An 18,586-nucleotide genomic window follows, 5' to 3' on the forward strand; every position below is an offset into this window, starting at 1 on the left:
AGAAAAGAAAAACATATAAACAGGCTTACTTTTCCAAGAAAAAACAAGTACAAGATTTATCTAAACAACAATGTGTGGAGAAAAAGAAGAAAGCTCCTGGTAATACAACAAAGGATTTTATACGGAAAATAACACAAACTAAAAAAAGTGTGGAGAATCTGGAAAAAAAAATTATCTGTAACTACAAAGAAAAACCAGACTAAAAAGAAAAATGATGGAAAACTATGTGGTAAAGAAATTGTGTATAGTAAAAGACAAAAAAATCAGTTCGTTTAAATTCGCAAGCGAATGTTTTCTAACAGAGTTATTTTAATTTTATTTAAAAATGTAAGAATTGTAAAAGAAAAACAGCTTTTTATAAGAAAAAGGAACATATTGAAAGTATTGTTGAGAAGGCTTTTGAATTAAAAAAGAAGTTGTTTATTTTAGTAATCAATAGAATTCGAACACTAGATAAGCCAATCAATGTTATGAAGGCCAAAAGTAAGTAGAAAAGACTAATTAATAGAACTAATTTTTGTAATGTTTTTTCTGGAGGATGGAAACATAGTTCAAGTTGTGAGCGGTTTTTTAATGAAGAGAGTTACCTTTAGTGTAATGATTTATTGCATGCAGTTGACACCAGTGGTCGAGCTTATGAGGTTAAGAATGGTTGTCCGATTGAAAAATAGAAAATTGTCCTTAGAAATGCAGAAGACGTGTTAGCTGATGAATTTTCAGGGAGACGTTCTAAGGCTCCAGTGTACACTTGGAATTGTAGTAGTATTTGTAGTGTACGACAGGATTCAATAGATTTTTTTCGCAATTTCTTACGTAAGAATACTAAGAAAAGTGTTAAACAAAAGAATAAGATGTTGCAAGAATTAGACCCTTGCAGACTGAGAGAAAAAACGGGATTGCAAGGTCATTCTCTGGCTTGTCTTGCTAAAAAAGTACGTCAGAGTGTTTTTCACTATTTTAGGATGTTAGCAGTGCATCATACACAAGTGAGGAAATTAGTAAGAAGGTTGTATTATGCAAAAAGTCCATCACTTAAGCTAAAACAGTTAAACAGTGCTCTTTTGCATGGATCTGTATTAGATGTAATCAACATTTGTGAAGAAATTGAGGTTAGTTACTTTGGTCCTGAAGAAGACAATGCAGAAACTGATACATTAATAGAAGGAAATGTGGAAGAAAATGTACAGAATTTTAGTACAGATAATTTTGAGCAAGACATTACAAGGTTTAAGGTCATTTCAGGTGAAAGGCCAAACTTTTCTTGTATTTGTTGTAGACGAATTCATTATAAAAATCAGACCAGGTTAGTTGATCTATATTTAGAAAAGGAGAATAATAATCAGTGGAAGGAATTTGCAACTTATGTGTTGGTAGAGAATTGTTTTGATTTGGGTTCTGATCAACGTATTTGTAAATATTGTTATAATAAATTAAATGAAAACAAAATGCCTGCTAGAGCTGTACATAATAATCTTGAGTTGGTAAATATTCCTTCTGAACTGATGGATTTAAATACTTATGAGTCTATTCTTATTCAGTGTGGGCATCCATTTGAGGCTATTGTTCGTATGGAGCCTAAGACAGGGAAATTGCCTCCTTCAGATTTACAGAGAGGATTAAAGGGAAGAGTTGTATATTTGCCTCTAGATTTAAAGAAAAATATTGAAACAATTGGTGCAGAAAATGTGGAAGATCAACCTCTAGTTATTCTAGTTAATGGCGTTCCTACGAAGAGTAAGAAAATCTGGCAAGAATTATTGGATGTTAGGAAAGTGAAAAAGGCAACGTTGTATTTGGTAAAAAATAATCAATACTATAACAATGTATATGTGGGAGAAGAGGAAACAACTATGGAAGAGGACAGTGATTTGTCAACTGGACAAATTGAAACCGTGGATGTGTCCAGAACTGAAGAAATTTATGAACATTCTAGTGTGCATCCACTTCGTCTCTCAAGAAGAAGTGATGGGGAATACTATTGAGTTATTCCAAATGAAAGAAGCGAAAGGAAGTCCCATTAGTGTATGGGAAGAAAGCTTGGAAGCTTGTTGTTTCCCTCAGTTATTTCCAACAGGCAAAGGTGGATGATATGATGAACGACCTGTGCAGATTCCTGCATCTGAATACCGGACATCAAGATTATATGCAGAAGATCCAAAGTTTCGCCAATGTATTCCATATTTGTTTCATCTTCTGTTTGACAGTGACTTGTCTGGACTTTCTTGTGCAGTGAACCATATACTAAAAAGTGGAGTGCATCTGCAAAATGTTTCGGCAAAGGACTTTATGGATAAAGTCCAACAGAAAGATACTGTTTTGGACTCTCAGCTAATTAATCTCATGGCATGTCAGCGTGGTGCTGATGAGTATTGGTACCGTCGTCATGGGGACTTGAAATGTATGCTAAGAAACTTAGGAACTCCTACATGGTTCCATACTCTAAGCTGTGCTGAGTATGCTTGGGAAGATTTACTTCAATTTCTTCGAGAGGCAAATGCAAACATAGAAAATATAGAATACAAGACACCTGGAGAACTGTGCTCTTTCTTTTGATCCAGTTAATGTATGTAGGTATTTCAATCATAGATTTGAAGCTATGATCTCTTTTATCACAAACAAAAAAAGATCCGCCTCTTTGAGAGGTTCTGGATTTCTTTTGGAGAAAGGAGTATCAAGCAAGATGTGCTCCTCACATACATATGCTGCTATGAATCAAAGATGCCCCCAAATTTGGAACAGATTCAGATGAAACAGTGATGAGTTTTATTGAACAATATTCTACATGTGCTGTACCAAAAAGTACAGACCAAAGGAATTTAAGACATCTGGGGCCAGATGTAGGTAATTCTATTTTACCGATTCATAAATACCGAATTTTACAGATTCGGTATTTATGAATCTGTAAAATAGAAGTAGTGAGATGTAGGTACATTTCTATTTCAATTTACCTAATCTGTAGGATAGGAATCAATGGGCATTACCGAATCGGTATTTACCGATTCGGTAAATACCGATTCCAGCAAGGGTGCAGGGGGTGTCACTTTGACACCCTCTAGCACCCCAAATACAGGCATGTCTGCCATGTGGCACACAGACATGCCCTAAGGGCATGTCTGTCTGTCACATGGCATAGGTGTGCATGCACACATGTGCATGCACACCTGGATTCGGTATTTTACCACCCAATTGGATTGGGTGGTAAAATACCGAATCTGAAAGGCCTTTGGGACTCAGAAGAGTCCCATCTACATTTGGAAGTTATCGAATCGGTAAAATTACCGATTCGGTATTTTACAGAATCGGTAAATTTACCGAATCAGTAAATTTACCGATTCTGTAAAATCAAGGCCCCGACATGCCAATTCCTGAATATCGGTTGATAACGGCCGAAATCGGCCGTTACCGACCGGTATTTTGTCTCCTACATCTGGCCCCAAGTCTTACGGTTTCAAACTCATCGTTGTGGAAAATACTGTCGTTGAAAGTACAAATCTAAGGATAATTCCAACACAAAATGTCGTTTTGGATTTCCACGTCCAGTAACGTCAAAAGGAAGAGTGAACAATTTTATGTCTATGTGGAATGCTAACATGGATATTCAATATGTTGCAGACAACTCCATTGCTGTGGCTCGCTATGTAACGTCTTACATTACTAAATCTGAAAAGACGGAACTAAAGGAAATGTGGAAAGAAATTTCTCATGAAAAGAGCCTAAGTAAGAAATTGCACAGCTACAGCTTGAAGATGTTGTCTCATCGAGAAATCGGAGCATATGAATGTTCAGATCGCTTATCATCTGCAAGTCTATACTCCAAATCTAGAACAATCATTTGGGTGAGTTTAGGTCTTGCAAGAACACGAAACCGAGTTTTGAAATCTGTACAAGAAATTGAGTATTTAGCAGAGAGAGAAGCAGACAGTACATATATTTTGAAGACAAATATGTTGGATACATACTATCCAAATTGAATCAATCAATCAATCAATCAGGTCATTTGTAGAGCGCACTACTCACCCGTCGGGTCTCAAGGCGCTGGGAGGGGGGGGGGTGCCGCTACTGCTCGAACAGCCAGGTCTTGAGCTTCTTCCTGAAGGAGAGGTGGTCTTGGGTCAGGCGCAGATTGGTCGGAAGTGAGTTCCAGGTCTTGGCGGCCAGGTGGGAGAAGGATCTTCCTCCTGTTGTCGCTCTTCGGATGCGGGGGACGGCGGCGAGAGCGTGGTTGGTTGATCTGAGGAGGCGCTTGGGAGTGTAGAAGTTGATCCGGTTGTTGAGGTAGCTCGGGCCTTGGTCGTGTAGGGCTTTGTGTGCGTGGGTGAGGAGTCGGAAGGTGATTCTCTTGTTGACCGGGAGCCAGTGCAGATCTCTCAGGTGTCCGGAGATGTGGCTGCGTCGGGGGATGTCGAGGATGAGTCTCGCCGAGGCGTTCTGGATCCGCTGGAGTCTCTTCTGGAGTTTTGCAGTGGTTCCGGCGTAGAGGGCGTTGCCGTAGTCCAGTCGGCTGGTGACGAGGGCTTGGGTGACCGTCTTCCTCGTCTCGGTGGGGATCCACCGGAAGATCTTACGTAGCATGCGCAGGATGTTGAAGCATGACGAGGAGACGGCGTTGACTTGTCTGGTCATGGAGAGGGAGGAGTCCAGGATGAAGCCCAGGTTGCGTGCGTGGTCCGTCGGTTTGGGTGCGGTGCCCAGGGCGGGGGGCCACCAGGAGTCGTCCCAGGCGGAGGGCGTGGAGCCCAGGATGAGGACCTCCGTCTTGTCTGAGTTCAGTTTCAGGCGGCTGGTCGTCATCCATTCGGCCACGTCTCTCATCCCTTCGTGCAGGTTGGCTCTGGCGGTGGCGGGGTCGTTGGTCAGGGAGAGGATCAGCTGAGTGTCGTCGGCGTAGGAGATTATGTTGAGGTTGTGTTGGCGTGCGATGGCCGCGAGGGGGCTCATGTAGACGTTGAAGAGGGTGGGGCTCAGTGAGGATCCTTGAGGGACGCCGCAGATGACTTCGGTGGCCTCTGACTTGTACGGTGGTAGGCGGACTCTTTGTGTTCTTCCGTCGAGGAAGGAGGTGATCCATTCCAGTGCCTTCTCCTGGATTCCGATGTTGCTGAGGCGCTGTATTAGGGTGCGGTGGCAGACAGTGTCGAAAGCCGCGGAGAGGTCCAGGAGGATGAGGGCCGCTGTTTCTCCGTTGTCCATCAGAGTTCGAAGGTCGTCGGTGGCGGCGATGAGGGCGGTCTCGGTGCTGTGGTTCGCTCGGAAGCCGGACTGTGAGGGGTCGAGGGATCCATTCGTCTCGAGGAAGGCGGCCAGCTGTTTGTTGACGGTCTTCTCGATGACTTTGGCCGGGAACGGGAGGAGCGAGATGGGACGGTAGTTCTTGAGGTCGGTGGGGTCTGCTGTGGGTTTCTTGAGGAGAGCGCTGAGTTCGGCGTGCTTCCAGCTCTCAGGGAAGGTGGCGGAGTCGAAGGAGGTGTTGATGATGTCCCGCAGGTGGGGTGCGAGGACAGCGTCGGCTTTGTTGAAGACGTGGTGAGGGCAGGGGTCAGTCGGAGATCCGGAATGGATGGAGTTCATGGTGCGGATGGTGTCTTCGGTGCTGATCGGGGTCCAGGTGCGGAGGGTGGTGGTGGGTGGCGTCGTTGCGGTTGTGGCTTGCGTTGGTTGGTTGTTGAAGCTGTTGTGTATGTCCGTGATCTTGTTGTGGAAGTAGGACGCGAGGGAGTTGCAGAGTTCTTGCGACGGGGTGATGTCATTGTTTCCGGCGTTGGGGTTGGATAGCTCTTTCACGATGTTGAAGAGTTCCTTGCAGTTGTGTGCGTTGTTGTCCAGCCGGTCCTTGTATGCATTTTTCTTGGTGGCGCGGATCAGTTGGTGGTGTTTCCGGGTGGCGAGCTTGAGGGTGGTCATGTTGTCCGTCGTTGGTTCCCTTCTCCAGGCTTTCTCGAGGGCTCGACAGTTCTTCTTGGAGCTCTTGAGTTCGTCGGTGAACCATGGTGTTTTTCTGCTGCAGGATCTGCTGGGTGGGGTTCTCAGAGGGGCGAGTTCGTCCGCGCAGTCGTTGATCCATTTCGTGAGGTTGTCGGCGGCCTGGCTGGGGTTCGCTGAGTTGGCGGGAGAGTGCTGGCTCAGGGAAGCGGTGAGCTGGTCGGCTGTGATCTTGTTCCAGCTTCTTCGAGCAACCTGTTGCTGGTGGTGGTGGATCGTCGTTCTTCTGAAGGTGAAGTGGACGCAGCTGTGGTCCGTCCAGTGGAGTCCTGTTGCGTGGCTGAAGGTGACGTCTTTGCTGGATGAGAAGACGGCGTCGAGTGTGTGTCCGGCGAGGTGGGTGGGGGTGGTCACCAGTTGCTTGAGTCCGAGGTTGTCGAGGTTGTCGAGCAGGCTGATGGTGTTGCGGTCGTTGTTGTTCTCCAGGTGGAAGTTGAGGTCCCCCAGGAGGATGTAGTCGGCGGAGGGGAGAGCGTGCGGGCTGACGAAGTCGGCGATGTCCTCGCTGAATCGTGTGCGTGGTCCCGGGGGTCGGTAGATCAGGGTGCCTCTGAGGGTGGTCTTCGGGTTGGTGTGGATCTGGAAGTGCAGGTGTTCAGCGGTGGTGAGGGTGTCATCGGTGTTGGTAGTGATGCGGATGGTGTCTCTGTGGATGATGGCGATGCCTCCTCCCGTCTGGTTGGCGTTTCGGTCCCTCCGGGTGATCTTGTAGCCCTCTGGGATGGCGATGGCGATGTCTGGGGCTGAGGAGGCGTTCATCCAGGTCTCGGTGATGAAGGCAACGTCGGGGGTGGTGGTGTCGAGCAGGTTCCAGAGTTCTACGGCGTGTCTGTGGACGGAGCGGGTGTTGAGCAGGATACACTTGAGGTGGGTGCTGCTGGAGTTCGGCTTGGCGGGTGCAGGGAAGGTCCGGATGCAGGAGAACTTGCAGGCGTGGCAGCTGAAGGGTCCGTGGGTGTGCTTCGGGGCGGCTCGGTGACATCCTGGGATGTGGCCGGTGTTGAGTGCGATGAGGTCGGTGGCGCTGTAGGTTCGTCGGGTCGGCTTCCGTCGGTGGGGGCCAGGGGTCCTGGCGCTGGGCGCGGTCCAGGCGCGGACGGGCGCAGACGGGCTTACCTTTGGCGCGCCTTCGGCGCACAATCGGCGCGCCCGCTGCGCGTCAACGCTGCGCGTGCGCACGGTCGCCATTTAAGGCGAAGTGCGCGGGTGGGCGGGTCAGCTGGGAGGCGGGAGCGGGGAGGGAACACAAGGAAAAAAGGGGCGGGGTCGCAAGTGGTGGCGGGAAGCGGGGGCGGCAAGGGAGGCGGGAAACAGGACAGGGGACGGCGAAACAGGCACAAATTCCAGAAAAAAGACGCTAAACACGGGCCAAAAAGACTAGGGGAGAAAAAATACAAGCACAAATTACAAGTAGCGCAAAACAAGGGCAAAGACAAGAGAAACCAAAGCAAGCACAAATGCAGTCAAAACAGGCAGCGAGGCAGCGCACAGCGGAGGGGCACACGCAGCAGCTGGTGGCCGTGCGGCGCGGGGGTGTCCCACAAGTGGGTCACACTTACCTGTGCCGCACGGTCGCCTTTTAAGGCCAAGTGCGCGGGTGGGCGGGTCAGCTGGGAGGCGGGAGCGGGGAGGGAACACAAGGAAAAAAGGGGCGGGGTCGCAAGTGGTGGCGGGAAGCGGGGGCGGCGAGGGAGGCGGGAAACAGGACAGGGGACGGCGAAACAGGCACAAATTCCAGAAAAAAGACGCTAAACACGGGCCAAAAAGACTAGGGGAGAAAAAATACAAGCACAAATTACAAGTAGCGCAAAACAAGGGCAAAGACAAGAGAAACCAAAGCAAGCACAAATGCAGTCAAAACAGGCAGCGAGGCAGCGCACAGCGGAGGGGCACACGCAGCAGCTGGTGGCCGTGCGGCGCGGGGGTGTCCCACAAGTGGGTCACACTTACTTGTGCCGCACGGTCGCCTTTTAAGGCCAAGTGCGCGGGTGGGCGGGTCAGCTGGGAGGCGGGAGCGGGGAGGGAACACAAGGAAAAAAGGGGCGGGGTCGCAAGTGGTGGCGGGAAGCGGGGGCGGCGAGGGAGGCGGGAAACAGGACAGGGGACGGCGAAACAGGCACAAATTCCAGAAAAAAGACGCTAAACACGGGCCAAAAAGACTAGGGGAGAAAAAATACAAGCACAAATTGCAAGTAGCGCAAAACAAGGGCAAAGACAAGAGAAACCAAAGCAAGCACAAATGCAGTCAAAACAGGCAGCGAGGCAGCGCACAGCGGAGGGGCACACGCAGCAGCTGGTGGCCGTGCGGCGCGGGGGTGTCCCACAAGTGGAAATTGAAGTAATCATCTTGAGAACGTTTGTCTCTATGAAGTACTGCAAAGCTATACTTTTAAGAGGAATATTACAGAAGATATCAATAAAGGAGTGTATGCTGTGATTGGATCAGAAGGATGTTTAGTGAAACAAAGAAAAGGACAATTGATTAATCACCGAAAACTGAGTTGCGAAACTCCTGACAAAAGGGAATTTTACTATTTAGCTCTTTTGCAACTCTATAAGAAATGGCGTACAGAACTGGAACTACTTGGAGATTTTCACAGTTATGAAGATTCATTCAATGCAACAAAAAATACTATAGAATGTCCTGTTTTTACTAATTATCTGAAAATGTTGAACGACGAAACACAGCAAGAAGCTACAATTGCAGCAGGGATTGCTAGAGACAATTCTCAAGACAGTCAAAGTTCTGCTTCGTTGAGTCAGGATCCACTAGGAGAACCAATAATCTAAAATGAAGCAGCAACTGCCATGGATGAGGTGGAAACCGCAATGCAACAAGCTCAAGCGGATGTAATAAACCAAGAAGAATTGGAAAAACAACTAAATGTTGAGCAAAAACAAATATATGATCAAGTGACAGAGCAGATTGAGCATGGTTTATATCATGAGAAAAAAGAGTGCTCATGTACTTCATTTAAACCTGTCCGACTGTACATGAGTGGAGAAGTGGAGAAGCGGGAACTGGAAAAATATTTCTAATTAAAGGAATTGCAAATTATCTACAGAAAAGAACTGAGTTGTCACTCTCTTGTGTTGTTACTGCCCCAACTGGGTTGGCAGCACATAACATTAAAGGGATTACTTTACATTGTGTATTGATGCTGCTAATAGAGCATGAACATAAATTAGAATACCACAAGCTATCTGGAGAAGCTTGTTGTGAAGTTTCTAGAGTCTTGAATAAAATGAAACTTCTCATTATTGATGATGTAAACATGGTATCAAATTTAATGCTTGCCTTTTTGCATTTAAGAATGCAACAAATCCTTAAAACAGAGTATGATGTGTTATTTGGAGGCAAACACGTCATAGTTTTTGGAGATCTACTACAACTAACTCCTGTGAAAGGATAACCAGTATTTAAAACAGTTACACATGAAGACACCAGAAAGTGCCTGGGGAGCATTGGAAATGTTAATATTTGGTCATATTTCGAACATTCAGAACTCATTACAAATATGCGACAGGCAAAGCACGCTGATTATAAAAGTATTCTTGAAGATATAAGAATGTGAAAAGTGACTGAACATGGCAAAAAAGCTTTACAGGCATGATTACTTAAAAATTGGTTTCCAAACGAAAATATAGTTCCAGAGAATATATATAGAAAAATTGCAGAAAAGAAATCAGTGATATGCTTGATGCCAACTCTGCAAGAATGTTCAATATTTAATGAAAAAAATTTAAAGTTAGAAAATCATGAAATTATAAAACTGGAAGCTTTTGATAGAATAGAGCATGAAGGAGCTACTATTATTTTGTCACAAAAGTTGAAGTCAAAATTGGATTCTTTAGAGAAATCAATATCTAAAACTGCTGGTTTAGAAAAGAATCTATATGCATGTATCAATTGTCGGATAATTTTACGACGTAATTTACATTGGGAAAGAGGTTTAGTAAATGGAGCAATGGGTAATGTTGTTGATTTTGTGAATTACCCAAATAGAGATGACATCGAATTTTTGAAAATCAAATTTGATGACATTGAAGAAGTACAACAATTGAGTCATTGTTCAGCTCGATTTTTGCTTGTAAAAGATTTATATGTCCGCCGAAAACAGTTTCCTGTTTGTTTGGCATATGCGGTGACTATTCATAAATCTCAAGGTTTAAGTATAGATAGTGCTTTGGTGAATATTGGAAGTACTGTGTTTAAAGAGGGTATGGCATATGTTGCTTTATCTCGAGTCAGAACTTTATCTGGATTATACTTGATTGATTTTGATGAGACAAAGATTAGTGCAGATGTAAATTGTGTAAAAGAGTATAATAGGTTAAGAAGAGAACATGCTCCCAATTTACCTCAATATCCTTTATTTGAGCGTGTGGTAGGTCAAAAAAGAAAATATGAGAAAAATTGTAGCGAGGTTGCAGAAAAAAGAAAAAAACTAGATGAACCAGTGATAGTAAGCAAAAAGAAAAAGTATTCTATTGAAGAGGTTGTTGGATTTCAGTTTGAAAACAGTTCTGGTGTCAACTGCTATGCTAATGTAGTGGTTAATGGTTTTTTTCTTCAAACTTTACAACAACAAATTGTTGAAAATCGGAACAAAAGATTTTGTTGTTTGTTGAATTCTGTGTTTGAGAAATGTAGTAGTGATAAAACTAAAATAGAAAGTGTTTCTGATATTTAAAATGTTTTAGACATATGTTCTGGTTTAAATCAATCACAGAATATTCAGCAAGATTGTCAGGAATTTCTAATGTATATGCTTGTTGTACTGCAAGATAAAGGTATAGATTTTGAAAATCTTTTTGGCCTTTCTTATAAATGGCAACATGACTGTGACAATTGTTCGTTTTCAAGTAGTACTAAAATAGACACTGAAAGATTTATATATTTGACTTTAACAGACTGCAAATCAATGTCTTTTAATAATCTAGTTAGAGAACCAAATCAAAACATGGTCTGTACCCAATGTAACTCACAAATGTTATCAACATTATTTATACAAAGGTATGGACAGTATGTAATTTTAATGCTGCAACGATGCAGACCTGATGGAAGAAAACTGACAACTTTCATCAAAAATTTTGTGGCTTCTCAACTATCAATATCAGGAAGAACTTTTGTAACTGTAGCAATTATTTTCCATGATGGTCCTTCTACAACATCAGGACATTATACAGCTTATTTAAAATGTACAAAAGGCTGGACACATTGTAATGATACTCAATTGATGTTTAAAGAACGTTTGCCTTATGACTTACCAAATTCTTACCTAGTGTTTTTACAACCCATATTTTAGGGAAAATAATTGGCCTGGGAAAATTACTGCTGCTAAGAAAGGGTAGTCTGGTGTTAAAAAGTACTTTGTGAGTGAGGGTGATCAGGTTAAAAAAAAATCTTGTAGTAGACGTAGAGGTAGTGTAAGTGTATCAGATAGTGGGTGATGTGGCTATCACAAGAGATGTTGATCATCAGTGAGGCAGAGGTGTTTTAGATTTGTTGTAGTTGTTGTAGATGTTGGTGACATTTTGTATTCCCTTGTAGAGGTTTCTTTTAATGGTATACAGCTCCTTGCTAAGATAAAGGATGAGCAGAGTGTCATCGGCATACCAGATGATGTTGAGATTCTGATAGCATGCTAGTTGTTTAAGGTTCTATGTATATGATAAATAGCATCGGGTGGAGGTATACCCATTGTTAGATGGTACAAAAGATGTTGGTGCTTTTGATTCAGAAGGTTGGGAAACAGACGCTTAAGAGTACTATTAAGTAACTTCCAAACTAAGGATTTCACACATACTATTTGGCCATGAGGAATGGTATCTGAAACAAAAAATGACTATTTCGGGTAAATGTTGTTTAGCATATGTTTGTACATAACTTTATTTAGAGTATATAAAAAAGAAGTAATAATGTTTTGTTACTTTGTGATTGTTGGAGATGTCCCATATTTACGTAAGAAATTGCTGTTCGAAAAAACATTTAAGATATGTTATTTTCTAGTTTTTACATTATTAATGAAAATGTTGAATGGGTTTTTTAAAGACAATCTTATTGATTGTCTTTTTTTGCAAGCTGTTATGTGATGAGTACTATTGAACTTACTGTTTTCAGTGAAATTCAATATATTCTGAGAACAGCAAAATAAGATACATAACATATTGTACAAATTATTTTGTATTGTGAAATATATATTATAACTCAATTTTTGTCTTCTCTTCCACAGATACTATATTTATAAAAAATGTATTATTAACTTTTCATTACTTATAAGGTAAGTATGACAAACAAGAAATACTTTTTCATCACTCTCATACTTCTCTTTCCCTTTTTCCCTTTCTTCACTCTCTCCCTTACTCCCCTTCCTTTACTCATCTTACTCCCCTTCCCTCACTCTCCTTACTCCCCTTCATTCACCTTTACACTCCTTCTCTCACCATCAGTACCCTTCCCTCACCCTCACTCACCTTCTCCTGCTCCCTTATTCCCCTCTGTGTCCCTCACTTCTCTTTCCTTTCTTCCTCATCACTACCCTTGTTCTGCTCTATCCCTCACTCGCTTCTCACTCCCTCCTCACTCTCTTTCTTTCACACCATCCCGCACTCACTTTCACTCACTCCCCTTCTCTCACTCCCTCACTCCCTTTTGCTCACTCCCCTTCCTTTATTCCCTCCCTCACTCCCCTTTCTTCCATTCATCTCTAAGTCTCTTCCTCTGTCTCAGTCACTATAACTGCCATACTCCCTCACAGTCCCTCCCTCTCCCTCTCTTTCTCTCTCTCACTGTCCCCCTTTACTCTCTCTTTTCATAAATCTTTCTCTCTCACTCACTCCTTTTTCTTCTCTCTTAATATGCATCTTTTCCCCTCACTCCCCTTCCCTCACTCTCACATCCCTTCCCTCACTCTCACTGCCCTTCACTCAATCTCACTCAATCTCACTCCTCTTCCCCCACTTCATGTTCTCCTCTCTGGGCCTCACTCCCATTCCCTTTCTCCTGCTCCAATTCCCTCACTCTCTTTCCCTCACTCCATCCGTCAGTCCCCTTCCCTTACTCCCCTTTCCTCACTCCCTTTTGCTTACTCCCCTTCCTTTACTCCCTCACTCCCCTTCACTCTATTTTTCTATCCCTCTCTCCCTTTGTCTCACTCAGTCTAACCGCCTCACTCTCAGTCACTCGCTCTCCCTCTCTTTCTCTCTCACTCTCTTCCTCTCTCTCCCTCAACCTTCCTCTCTTCCCCTTTCTGTTTCCTTCACTCCTACTTTATCCCTCAGTCCCCTTTCCTCTCTCTTAATCTCCTTCCTTCTCTCTCATTCCCCTTTCGTCACCCTCATACCCCTTCTCTCACTGTTACTGCCTTTCACTCACCCTCAGTACTTTTCCATCACTCCCCTTCCTTCACTCCTCTTTCCTCACTCCCTTACTCTATCTCACTTACTCCCCTTCGTTCACTCCCTCCCTCACTTTTTTTTCCTCCATGTTTCTCTCCCTGTCTCCCTCTGTTTCACTCACTCTAACTGCCTCACTCCCTTTAAGTCCCTTGCTTTCCCTCTCTCTCACTCTTTCCCTCTCTCTCCCTTACCCTTAATCTTCTTTCCTCTGTCTTTCTACCACTCCTCCTCTCTCCCTCACTCACTTTCCCTCTCTCTTAATTTTCTTCCTACTCCCTCATTCCCCTTCCCTCACCCTCATACCCATTCCCTAACTGTCACTGCCCTTCATTCACCATCACTCCCCTTCCCCCGCTGTACTTCCTCCTGTCTGTATCTAACGCCCCTTCCCTTTCCTGCTCCCTTTCCCTCACTCCCCCTCACTCTCCTTCCGTCACTGCATTCCTTACTCCCCTTCCCTCACTCCCCTTCCCTAACTCCCTCCATCCCCTCACTCCCCTTCTCTCTCCCTCACTCCCCATCTCTCACTTTACCTTACCCCCTTTTCTCATCCTCATACCCCTTCCCTCACCGTCACTCCACTTCCCTTTCCTTCACTCCCCTTACCCTGCTCTACTTCCCCCTCTCCGTCTCTTACTCCCCTTCCCTGTCTCCGTCCCCCGCTCCCCTTCTCTCACTCCCCCTCCCTCACTTTCCTTTCCTTACTGCCCTTTCCTTACTCTTTCACTCCCTTACCTCACTCACCTACCCTTAGTCCCCTTCTTTCAGTCACTCTTTGACTCCCTTTTCCTCACTCACCATACTCCCATTTCCTCACTCATTCCCTCAGTCCCTTCCTCCCCTTCACTTAGTCATTTCAGTCATTCATTTATACACTAAACATTCATTTAAAAGAAGTATGACATAGTATATATGAAATATAGCTCTTCTTAGAGAAGTGAAGTTAGTTCTTAGAAGAACTGTTTTTTTTGTTTTACATTTTTTTTTGTGTTTTTTGAACAATTTTATATTTTTGGGGGATTTTCTGTAACAAAAAAATAAACAGGTAACCAAAAACTGCTCAACAGGAACAGGAACAAAAATAATAAAAGAAAAAAATTAATCGCGGGAGCATCTGTGCTGCCTCTTCTTTTGCACAAACAAAACAATGTTTGCTCTCCATTACATAAAAGTTTGTTGCAATAGTTGCAACGTATGTTCAAGTATGCAAAATCCGCCAGATATCAGAAGCAGTTGAAGATGGAGATGCGCCCGAAGAAGATGTGCTGGGGACAGCAGCTGCAGGATTGTCCCTGATGTGTTGTGTAGACGCCCGAGCATAGTTGTTAGGATGTAGATTTTTGAGATGACGAGTCATACTCGCAATGCTGAACGAATAATGTTTGGAGGCATCACCTCTTGAAAGGCTGGTGCCACAGATTTTACAAGTAACCTTGGAGGCATTTACCTTTTTTTTGGCCTTCTGGGTAAGTAAACAACTTCCATACAAAAGACTCTTTTGTTTTCTTTTGTTTAGGCTGTTCAGGCAAAAACTCCACATCAGAGTCTGAAGATTGCTGTTCTGCCATTTTCAAAGGACGAAGAAAACACTGTAGATGCTTCTCCCAGGAAAGTGAAACAGATTGTGAGGGAAGTGGGTGGTGTTTTTGAAGATTTGGAAAAGAAACTACTATAAACCAATCTAAAGTGTAGATTGCGTGCACGTTGCGCGACCCGGGCAAGCACCAGTCGCATATGAATGACGTTTTACCGGATTTTCGTAAATGCTTTTAAAGCTAATATACGGTTCTTAAAAGTCAAAAATACTATTTTTACAGTTATGTCACAGAATGTCTTGGGTTATTATGTACATTACATTTACAGAAATGACTTTTTGGAATGAATGTTTTTTCGCGGAGTGCGTGCAGCGTGCGCGCATGTGTGCGAACACCGTGCGCGCATGCGTGCGAACACCATGCGCGTATGCATGCGAGCACAGTGTGCGCACCTTTAAAACACAAAAAAAGGCCAGAATTAAAAAAATGAAAAATCAGTAAATAATAATACATAAATAAAAATTAAAATGTAAGTATTGTTAAAAATTTTGAACATTTGTATAATAACACAAAAAAGACAATAATTGATACATTTTAAAATTAGCATTTAAAAAACTTTTGAAATTCACTGAAAAAACCATAGGTTTCCCACACGTTATAGTTAGGAATTAGCATTTAAAATTCCTTTGAAATTCACTGAAAAAAACATAGCTTTCACACCAGTTATAGTTAGCTGGACATTTCTCTCATATAAAACCATTGATATTCCCCCGTTATAGTTAGTTGTACTCACTATAACTCGCGCGACCGCAATCCACTGCTGATGATGTCACATATTACAGCATTCATGAAATGGTCAGTGACATCACTGATGACATCACTGATGACATCTCAAATTACATCACTGATCACATCATCCATGTGACAATGAAATACACCTCATTACACACTAGTATAATATTTCATCACTCAATGTAAAATAGAAAGTGCCATATTTGAAACCACTGACACACCAATAGAAATGTCTAAACTCCCACTCAGTGATTCATAGATCTATGCACACATCTAATCACTTACCTATAGATTCAGTGTTATATGCAGTGAATAATTAACAGAACACTATCAAATATACTTATACGCCTATTTCAACATTACACACCAGCACACATTGTATTCACTTATAAAGACATCTTACTGACTTATGCAAACAATGGATCATACTTACATTTACTCACCTACACACTTATACAAACACCACTTCATCTAGTCATATAGATAGTAACTCACACTTAGGCGTCGATTCCGATCCGGTAAAATATTCCGCCGTATGATTCGTATTCGTATCCGAATCCGTACGAATGGGAAATTACCGTCCGACCTGCGTAGTCCGATCCATTTCCGTCGATTGCCAAACTAATATCAGCGAACCGTACGAACCACAGTCGATGACCCGTAATCGTAAATCCTACCGTACGATTTGTAAATAGGCCGTACAAACACACTAGTACGATCCTGTACGAAAAGCCTGTCAGCAATTTGTACGGCCCAAAGTATTCGCGCATGAAGATTGATTTGTACGGGATTAATCGCCTCACAGCAAGCGGCATCAACACATACCACACGTGTACCCCTCTATCAAGCCTACGCGAACCCCCCACCCGCCAACGGCCCGTACAACTCACCCGCACGCACAAGTACGACACGCACACACCCCATCAAGCCTACGTGAACCCCCACCCGCCAACGGCCCGTACTAGTCAACTGCACGCACAAGTACGACATGCACACCCCCCTCGATCGAGCCAACGCGAACCCCCCACCCGCCTATGGCCCGTACAACTCACCCGCACGCACATGTATGACACGCACACACCCCCATCAAGCCTACACGAACCCCACCACCCGCCAACGGCCCGTACTAGTCAACCGCACGCACAAGTAAGACCCGCACAACCCCCTCGATCAAGCCCACCCGAACCCCCCACACGCCACCGGCCCGTACAACTCACCCGCACACACAAGTACGACACGCACACACCCCCATCAAGCCTACGCGAACCCCCCCACCCGCCAACGGCCCGTACTAGTCAACCGCACGCACAAGTACAACACGCACACCCCCCTCGATCAAGCCCATGCGAACTCCCCCACCCGCCAATGGCCCGTACAACTCACCCGCACAGACAAGTACGACACGCACACACCCCCATCAAGCCTACGCGAACCCCCCCACCTGCCAATGGCCCGTACTTGTCAACCGGACGCACAAGTACGACACGCACACCCCCCTCGATCAAGCCCACGCGAACCTCCCCACCCGCCAATGGCCCGTACAACTCACCCGCACGCACAAGTACGACACGCACACACCCCCATCAAGCCTACGCGAACCCCCCCACCCGCCAACGGCCCGTACTAGTCAACCGCACGCACAAGTACGACACGCACACCCCCCTCGATCAAGCCCATGCAAACTCCCCGACCCGCCAATGGCCCGTACAACTCACCCGCACGCACAAGTATGACACGCACACACCCCCATCAAGCCTACACGAACCCCCCCACCCGCCAACGGCCCGACTAGTCAACCGCACGCACAAGTACGACACGCACACCCCCCTCGATCAAGCCCACGTGAACCATCCCACCCGCCAACGGCCCGTACAACTCACCCGCACGCACAAGTACGACACGCACACCACCCCCATCAAGCCCACGCGAACCCCCCACCCGCCAACGGCCCGTACAACTCACCCGCATGCACAAGTACTACACGCACACACCCCCATCAAGCCTACGCGAACCCCCCAACCCACCAACGCCCCATACTAGTCAACCGCACACACACAAATACGACACGCAGACCCCCCTCGATCAAGCCCACGTGAACACCCCCACCCGCCAACGGCCCCTACAACTCACCCGCACGCACAAGTATGACATGCACACACCCCCATCAAGCCTACGCGAACCCCCCCACCCGCCAACGGCCCGTACAACTCACCCGCACGCACAAGTACGACACGCACACACCCCCATCAAGCCCATGCGAACCCCCCCACCCGCCAACGGCCCGTACAACTCACCCGCACGCACATGTACGACCTACACACACCCCCATCAAGCCCACGCGACCCCCCCACCCGCCAACGGCCCCTACAACTCACCCGCACGCACAAGTATGACATGCACACACCCCCATCAAGCCTACGCGAACCCCCCACCCGCCAATGGCCCGTACAACTCACCCGCACGCACAAGTACGACACGCACACACCCCCATCAAGCCCATGCGAACCCCCCACCCGCCAACGGCCCGTACAACTCACCCGCACGCACATGTACGACACGCACACACCCCCATCAAGCCCACGCGAACCCCCCACCCGCCAACGGCCCGTACAACTCACCCGCACGCACAAGCACGACACGCAAACACCCCCATCAAGCCCATGCAAACCCCCCACCCGCCAACGGCCCGTACAACTCACCCGCACGCACAAGTACGACACGCACAAACCCCATCAAGCCCACGCGAACCCCCCCACCCGCCAACGGCCCGTACAACTCACCCGCACGCACAAGTACGACACGCACACACCCCCATCAAGCCCACGCGAACCCCCCCGCCAACGGCCCATACAACTCACCCACACGCACAAGTACAACAC

The sequence above is a fragment of the Lissotriton helveticus genome, chromosome 2_1 (assembly GCF_964261635.1).
Source record: "Lissotriton helveticus chromosome 2_1, aLisHel1.1, whole genome shotgun sequence".
In the NCBI taxonomy this organism is placed as follows: Eukaryota; Metazoa; Chordata; class Amphibia; order Caudata; family Salamandridae; genus Lissotriton; species Lissotriton helveticus.